Source organism: Argiope bruennichi, chromosome X1 (assembly GCF_947563725.1).
Source record: "Argiope bruennichi chromosome X1, qqArgBrue1.1, whole genome shotgun sequence".
NCBI classification, from domain to species: Eukaryota; Metazoa; Arthropoda; class Arachnida; order Araneae; family Araneidae; genus Argiope; species Argiope bruennichi.
Genome location: NC_079162.1, coordinates 72,501,471 through 72,511,347, shown reverse-complemented (window position 1 = coordinate 72,511,347; position 9,877 = coordinate 72,501,471).

Below are 9,877 nucleotides of genomic sequence, written 5' to 3'. Positions count from 1 at the left end.
AATTTAACCTTGAACTAAGCTTTGAGATTTATTACACAAAACGTAATTTCTTGTGTAACTGATATAAATATTGTATACATTCAAAAATATATGTATTTTATAAAATAAGAATATAATCGTAACTTAAGCGAGAGTTATTTGTATTATTTTTGTCTTTATATGATTATATATGAAATCATTTTTTCAGAAGTTATATTTTTATTTTCTAAATTTATAATAAAAAATTTTTTTGTCACAAAATCACTCTTTATATTTTCACTCTCAAATGTATATAAATTTAAAATATGCATTTTTCGAAAAGAAAAAGTAAGCAAATAGAGGTTTAATGTCCCATTTTGAAATGATTCGATGATTATTTTGGGTAATTTTGAGCCATGACTAAATGACGAAGATGATAACTTAATGGACACTCATCTTTTTAAATTTTCACACTCCACTAATGAGAGGACGATTAAACCCGATGATTTTAAGAAGTAGCGGGCCGACGTACACCCTATCTTCTTGGCTCTCCTTGCAAATAGACAATGGCGGTTTACAAGGCGACTAACTTCATTGGATTCTACATAATTCCTGCGTTCTGTTTTATTTTCTCATATGTAAAACATAGTGCAAGTGTTTTAATTCTCAAAAAATTCGAATTCGACATTTTAGCGAATAGAACCTCATTGAGTCTGAAAACTCAAAAACGATTTGAGCTAGACGTCTGAAATTTGGTATATTGAATAATGACAAAATTAGTACTTCTCTATAACATTTTGAATGAAATCTATTTATAGGAAGTATATGCGTCTGTCTGGCTATTTGATGACAAGTGAATTTGATAACTATAAAACGCTACATAGATAAAATTTAGTACAAATGTTTAACATCTGAAATATAGATAACTGTCAAATTTTGAGCCAAATCTGCCGTATGGTTGACCGTCTGTCGATTTGACTTTCGTATGTACAATGACTTAAACGACGAAATTCGATATATTATCTTACGACTACAACCTTTTAGTTTGTGTCAAATTTTGGTGTAAATAGACTGGCAAAAAGGCTTCCAAAATGCATATTCTCGCGATAGATTCATTAAAAATATTAGATTCAGGCCAAAGATCTATATTTCGTAACTATCTTTCACCAATGTTATATAAGTAATTCGCAGCCTTACCCAAGGCCCACAATTTTATGTGGAGAAAAGTAGATAAGACTTTTATTAAAGAATACTCCAATTGGTTTAATAATATAATGACTGTGCCTATTTTATAACTTTCACCGCTGCATTATGTTACCTTTTTAAATTTGAGATATGACTTGCTAAGAATAGAACCTCATTATTTCAGGAAAATTAAACAGATTTATTTTAAAAATAACCATTATGAGTTCAACAACAAAAATTTTTAAAATGCCAAGACAAACAACATATAAGCTCTGTGGAACAATTAGTAGTCGAATAACCGAATTATTTATTTCTTATAACCTGCAAAAGGAATAAAATAACAAGTGCTAAAATGCTTGATTGCAAATTTTTGCCAGCACTTGAATGCATATTTCTTAAAATAAAATCTTCCATGGAATTTATAAAAGGGAAATTCTTTCTCCGTTTGCGTGTGAACACGATAATTGAAAAGCTCAGAGAACTAAATAGATAAAATTTGGCAAATCGTCTTGATATCAAAATTGTAAATTTGCATCAAATTTTGGACTCAATTAGCTTTATAGGAAGGGTTCAAAATCCATATCAGATTCTTTTCACTGCACTATTAAGCTAAACGCAAAACGTAACATACTATTGAAGTAGACGACAAAGTCATGGAGATTACTTAATGAAGAAATTATTCAGGATGTCCGCTCTAATCGTGGCTTAATAATTAATTTCCAAATCGTTAGAGACAGGCATATACTTTTAATGGAAAAAAATATCTAAAATGACCCAAATAAATATTTAAAGTTATTTGGCCCCATAAATGTACATATGATGAAATTGCGAAATTTGTATACAGCCCTTAAGTTTTATTATTCAGATTCAGTAAAATATTTTTGACTCCCTAACATTAAAAAAAATATCCATATTTCTGTGACTAAAAGTGGCCGAGTTATGAAGCTTTGAATATCACTATTTCAATGGTCACCACGAGAAATGTCCGCCAGATGACTAACGGCTCTCCTTCATCTACGCCATCATATAAGCAAGTTGAAATACAAAAAAATATATAGTTTTTTAAAATAGAGTCGAAACGGAATTAATAGTGATTTTAAGACAGAAAATGGCGATTTATTAATGAAATTTGCTTCTAAATAAATCATGCGCTTCATAATTAAGTGCTATATTACAGAGATTTAGTCGCAGGAAAGTCACGAGTATTAGACCTTAATTTTAATATTTTCTTAACAATTTTTTCTCTTTTAATGAAAGTTTTTTAGTTTGTCTTTCAACGAATAAGAACCCAAATATTAGTTTAAAATTCTATTAAATAAGATAAACAAAAATCAAAATTGGGCGGTCTTTTAATGCAGCATTCAAATGAATTTTCAAACGATTGAAAAGGCAATATTGAAATGAAAAATCACTCTTAAATAAATCATGAGTTTTCGCTTATGCGTTAAATTACTGAGATTAGGGCGCATGAAAATCAATAAAAACTTAAAAGGCTTTCTTTGGCGCATTCGCACGTGTAAAAAAAAAAGGTAAAAAATACCGTGCAAGATATCAGATGACAATCGGAGGCTTTGACCTTCTGGGTTTTCATTTAGAAAGCACGACAAGAAATTATATCTCATGGTCATTCCTTCAATTTATATGCGAAATAAATCAGATATACGATTGCAAACTTTGCAGATGACCTACTAACATGAAATTTCAGTTGGTTCTTCGCCTAGACAGTAGGTGGGGAAAATTTTGAATTATTACTTTTTTACATGTTTTTATCTCCATTTAATTCCTAGAAGTGTGATTAATGTGCGATTATTTCCAAGCATATTTTACGTGGGAGTGGGAAAAATAATGAAGAGATTTCTTATTTGGATTTGAGAGAAAGAAAGCTGGTGCGTTGTTAGAAAATTGCATTATCGTGATTTTTTATCGAATGGGAAAAAGTGCCATTATCTTTTAAAATGTTCTAACCGCATGTAATCTAATCCGTGACGAAAACATTGTAGCAGCTTTTGCTTGGTTCACACTTATATTTGTTTTTTATTTTCAGGTTTGGGTTTCAAAAATTGTTTTTTTTTAAATAAATTTTTTTAAATGAAAATTTATTAGGCTTTCTTATTTTTTTAAGCTTATGCATTGCAGAACTTATCCGATACTTCTAAAATTAAATAGTTATTTTATGCTGTAAATTTTGCAGACTTTGCATTTGATCCAAATAAGACTTACTACTGCATGCCACAGCTTTGGCCGTCTAATTTTCAGCGATATGTTAGAAGATGAAGACGATTGCAATCCTATATGGTTTCAATAATGAAAGAAAAAAAAAACATTATTTCCAACGCATTTATTTGTTAATTCTTCAGAAATTGATTAACCTTTTATATGACAAATTCATTTTTTATACAATTTTTCATGCATCGGAAAAGGGGGAAAAATAATGGCTATAGCAGCCAAAATTTTATATACTTCTCATGAATCAGACTTTTTTTTTTCATCGTACTGAATTTTTTTATACGTTTTTCATATATTAATCACTTGGAAAGTGTATTTTTTAGGACCAGCTGTTAATTTTTTAAGACATTTTTCACGAATTAATACAACCTTTGTTTCAAATTAACAGTAAATGCATGTGTCTAACTAATTCATGATGAAATTCCAGACAGCAGTAAATATTGAATATAGGAAAATTTTTTGAATTCATATAACTGGTTATATCTGTCATTTGTTCTGCGGATAGAAAAAAGTAATATTAAGCAAAATATGGTTACAGAAATCGAGAGTTTTGAATATGGGAAATTACTTTCTCACGTACGAAGCATAGCGAAAGAATTGTAGTTCTCAAAAATAAAAAAAATAAAAAATCGAACTTAAGATTTTAACGAATGTCTACATTTTAAACCTCCTTGAGTTCGAAAAACGCATATTTTACACCGTATCTGTGAACATGGTAGCTCAAAGTCTTTGAGCTAGACAGATGCAATTTGACACCTGGTCTTTAAATCAAATTTTTTAGGTTTCCTTTAAATTTTGAGTAAAATCTATTCAGAGGAAGTCTATCAGTCCTGTTGTCCGAATACATGTTAACACGATAACCATAAAACGAAGAAAGTCAGATGGATGAAATTTAGTATACAGATTTAACATAGAAAATATAGATACATAGATTCCCTGGCATAACATGGTTAATAGATACGTAGATTCCCTGGCATAACATGGTTAATAGATACGTAGATTCCCTGGCATAACATGGTTAATAGATACGTAGATTCCCTGGCATATCAAATTTGGAATCAAATTAGTCAAGGGGTTGACCGTCTGTTGGTATATATTTTCACAAGGAAATAAACATTATAACTCGAAAGCGCAATGACTTAAATATCTAAAACACAGATTCGATTTTTGGGTACTATTAACTGCATGCCAGGAATTAATCGCCAAGGATCACATGATAGATTCAGTAAAAGTTCTAAATTCACGCCAAAGATCAATATTTTGTATCTAATCTTCGCTAATGCCATGCAAAGCATTCACAGCTTTACCCAAATTCCAAATTTTGCGCAGGGGAATAATACAGTCCTTAGAAACTATGCAAGAAAGCTTTAGAGAGACCAGTTAAATTGTTCAAAGCCATGGTTATTTCAAACTTATGACACTCACTGTCCTGAAATATTCAATAAAACGTTCATTTTTTAAAAATTATCTTAACTCATTTACTATTGATATTGTTTATGTTGTATGATTTGCACAATTTTGTTTATGGAAAAGTAGAAATTGAATTGAAAATGTCAGAAAAATGCTATTGCACATTTGTAAATGCCTGCTTTGCTGATTTTAACGAAACAAAGTCACGAAACAATATTATAAATCATTTTATTAAAAAGCTTCATAAATTATCAATAAACCTGTTTGATATTGAAAGCATTTAACAGCAGAATCAAGTATATATTTGAATTTTATAGCCTAATTTAAACATTTTCGCTTGTTAAAAATGTAGAAAATGCCTTGAAGATCTTGAAAAAAATCTACTTTTTAATGTCACAAACTAAACCATAATGTCTTAGTTTATTTTAATATTGAACTTTAATCTAATATCTGTTTTGCCCGAGTGCCATACGTGCATTGATTTATATAATTTTGATAGTTGCAAGCAAAAAATAAAACATTCATAGCAGTTATAATTCAATATTAAATTACTTCGAATACATAGATAAGTCAAGTATTCAATGGATTTCCATTTGAATAAGAAAATATTCCGAAAATAGAAGGTGTCATCTTATTAGATAATATAGAAAATAAAACAGTTTAGTGGTTAAAAACTTACCCCCAAATTTGTTTGGTATTAAAACTTAGGAAAAATTTATCAGTTTATTGAAAATCAAACATTTATATTTAGGAAGACATTTATAAGAAAATAATAATTTTTTAAGTTATTTTCTAAGTCACAAAAGCAAGTGCGTCACTTACTAGTATATTTGAAACTAGAAAAATTACATTCATGAAATCAATGCAAAAGACTTGCTAGTTACACGACGTGAATAAAAGAAAAAAATATTCAAATTTGTAGCAATTATGACGAGTGGTCACTTTCTGTATGTCTAATATATTTTCTTCTCTTTACTTCATTAATAGATTTATATAGTAAAGAAGAAAATTAATTATTGTAATTAAAATTTCTTTACTTAGGAACTCATGCTGTTTGACTGAATGCCTTTCTACCTGCATCACAGTTTTAAAACTGCAAAATTGCTCCTGGGAACCATATATTTCGAAATTACTTCAAAAGAGTAAATTAATTAACGTTGCGAAAGTACCATGTTAATGACCTAAAACATGTTTCCATCAACCCATATAATATCCCACATAGTTCGTTAAAGGATGAATTCTTCAGTCTAGCAACTAACGTAATTTAGATGCATCATTTTGATGCTAGTCACGCATTTAAGTGGGTGCAAATATTTCATGATTTTTATCTCCCTTCTTCTTTCATAACTCACAGTTATTACTAGGTTCTCTTGTTACTTTATGGTGTTTGATATATGTACTTAAATCATTTATCTTTTTCAGGAGGAAATTCTTGTGTAAGCAAAGATATAGCATTTGGAAATCAATCATAAACATAAATGAGTCTTAAATGCATATTTAATAAACCTATAACTATAGATAATATCTATTATCAGTACATTGTTTTGATGTTATTGGTTTCTGAAAGATTTATCTGATTTGTTGTTCTTTTGAACTTGAGGAAATGGCATAACACCGAATGGGGGGGGGGATGTTAAATACCGAGATTAAGTATTAGTAAATTAGATACAGTTTGGAATTTCAGTAAATTTATGATTCAACTTCGTACTTACGTAATAAATACAGGATGATCATTAATAAATAATAAGTGTTTAAAGATAATTTGCATAGAAAGAACTGGGCCAAATACAATGCCATTTCGTATACATACTATTTAGACCATGTGGGATAGATTTGTAAAGAAATTATATATAAATTCAATTTATCGTCTTATTAAAATTCAACTTCGTACTTACGTAATAAGTACAAGATAATCATTAATAAAGAATAGGTGTTGAATGATCATTTACAGAGAAAGAACTGGGTCAAATATAGCGTTATTTCATATACATAATATTTAGATCATGTGGAATAGATTTACAAAGAAATTATATATAAATTCAATTTATCCGCATTCTTAAAATTCATTTGCATTAAGTCGCATGGACATGGTTTTCTCACGTTTCTCTGTGGCTAATTCCCGTAATTAACTATCCAACGTTAATTTGCAGTATCATGTGAAAAACATGCGATTGAAATAAATGCACGTTCAACCAAATTTTGGTATAAGTCCCTTTCTAAAGCTATTAGTTCTGAATGTTTTCTCGCGTGTTCCAATTTCGGCCTTATTTTTGGTGAATGCCGATTTTGTACTAATCATTGATTCAACAAAGAACATTTAAAAGTTGCTAAACTGAAACTTTCTAGTTAATCATTGCAGAAAAAGAAATCTACGATTTTAAGTTAACCCTTCTCCTTCTCGTTCACAAGAGTTTTATTAAACAAAATTTGTAAAAGAAACAATGTTGTTATACAGAGTCATCTTGAATAAAATGCAATCAAGATGAAAAAAGCCACAAATCAATTTATTTTAAGCCTGAAGCATAGTCCCCCCCCCCCCCCCCAGGATTTAAGATGAGATCGTTTTTGTTCGATTCGATCCATGACCGTGAAAGAAACATGACATACAAACTTCACCACTGACTTTCAATATCAGAAATGAAGTGGGGAAAAAATGACAACCTTTATCAGCTAAGAAGTAAGGTTTTGGAATTAAAGTTAAAAAAAAAAAAAACACGATCTAAAGAATTGCTTACATAGCAGTTTAAGACAGATGCAGTTATCACTATTAGACTCTATGGTTTAATTCAAATGCCCGCGCAATTCAGAAGTTTAAGAGTTTTGAGTTGGAATTTAATGATTAGAAAGAGATTCAATCTTAAAATAATCTAATAATTTGAATTTGTTACATAATTTCCCATAAAAAAAGTGGCGCTGCATGCTGACATGAACTATACAATAGTCATAAGAAAAGCGAACTCTTTACGTGATTGACTAATATTTAATGAGCATTTTAATATAAAATTATTCGTTAGCAGCTGCATTTGTTGTGTAACATTTACAGTTTGTCTTTTGCAACAAAGGTTGTATGAATGTGAATTTCACATTTTTGTTCACCTCATCCTAATAGTGACTTGGATATGGATCATTTCAGCTTGTGCACTCTATAAATATGGAAAATTTAGCCAAGCTAAAGGACCGTACTCTTGAACATTTGATAGATCGTTAGAAATATAATGCATTCTGCGAACTACAGTCGTTTTCAAGATAACCATGGTACATGGTATTCAAAGGAAACATACTTAATATATTTTGTAAACTGAATCATAAAATAAAAGAAGCAACATTGTAGAAAACAAGCTCTGAATAGCATAGTCAATAAACGAGTGTATTGCAAACCAGCAAAAATTTACTTAAGTGATAAAAATGCAATGAAACTGCTGAAAATTTATTTTTGTGTTAAAATATTCGTCAAATTTTAATCAGCCATATTAACCATCTCTTTAATTACTTTTTATGCCTATTTCACTGCCCAAATTCAGTCTGTGACGTCGGTTTTGATCTCTGATGGTGGAAATGTGGGCTATTTTTTTACATTCTATGGTCTAAACAGTAAGTATACCAAATGGCATTGCATTTGAACCAATTTATTTGTAAATGAACTCTAAACATCTATATTCTAATCATTCTGTACATAAAGAATTGGTAAAATGCATGCAAATTTCATGATTAATAAATGCGTCAACATCGTAGTTAATGAATTAATTAGAGCTATACATTAACCCTAAATCTGAAATTTCATTGCTATCATCCTTCAGTGAAATCGGTGAGTAAATCTGACATCTGTTCCAAATTTAATCTAATTTGAGTCTTGACAAATATTATAAAGTAATAATAATTTAATAAAAATATAAATTTGATTTAAAAAATTTAATAAAAATATTCATTTATTTAAATACATTTTTACATGTTTTTCATACATTTGTTTAAAAAATTAATTAATCTATTCGCAACTCTAGAGCAACGGTCGTGAATATGTTATCGCATGTTAGATTCATGTTTTATTTCATTGTTTAAACCGTTTAGTTAATAAAAAATTTCTGATGATAGTTATTGGAGTGATGAGCATACTAATTTAGGCCAGTTTAACTCACTCATGGAAACAATCTGATTGACTGGGTTGGAGAACTTCCTCCTAAATTGGAGCCGGCAGACTCCGTTTAGACAATGCTTAGTTGCTAACTAGCTCAAGGTCTGAACATAACGCTGCAAGGAGGAAACGGTGCTTAATTCCTAACTAGCTCAAGGTCTGAATATAGCATAGTTAGGAGAATAGGATAATGGCCCTATTAGCATAAGATACTTTATAATATCGCCATATCTTCAAGATATTGTGCGGCATTCGGAATATTGAAGAGCATCGTGGAGATATCTTGTGTTAATAAAAGATGCTTGGTATCTAATGATGCTAATTGATTTAATATCTGAACCTAACACAAGTAGGAGGATAGGGTAATGGTGTTTGGTTTGTTACTATGCTTAGTCCTTAACCGGCTTATATCATAACTGGGAGAAGATGATAATGATGTTTGGTTTTAAACAGCGCTTAGACGCAACTGGCCCAAAATCTGAAGGTGTAGTTAGGAGGAGACTCTCCTTCTCCCTGTAGTGCAGGAATCTCAGTGAATGATTATGGTTCTACGTTTCCATTCCAAGATAATTGAAGGTCTACGTTCATGGAGTTCTTATGAAGAAACGTTGAATCCCAAAGCGCGCTCGCACACGCACACACAGTCAATCCCCATTGATCTATTTTTGTAGGACATCTGAAAAATAATGTTTATAACTCAAGAAAAGATAATAGAAGGCTTGAAAACACACATTAAAAGAGAATGTGCTTAAATGCAAATTAAAATACTTAGTAAAGTTTAGAATTCTATAAATTGGTGTTTTCAGCTGTCCCTTGTTAATTGCAGTCAACAATTCGCTTCTTGTAACTGCATTAATGCGAGTTATTAAGCAATGATGTACTGGATTAATTCTTTATCTAATGGTCATAGAAAGTGTAAAAAGTATTTTTCGTATATGCTATAATGGCTAGCCAGAATTTAAAAAATGA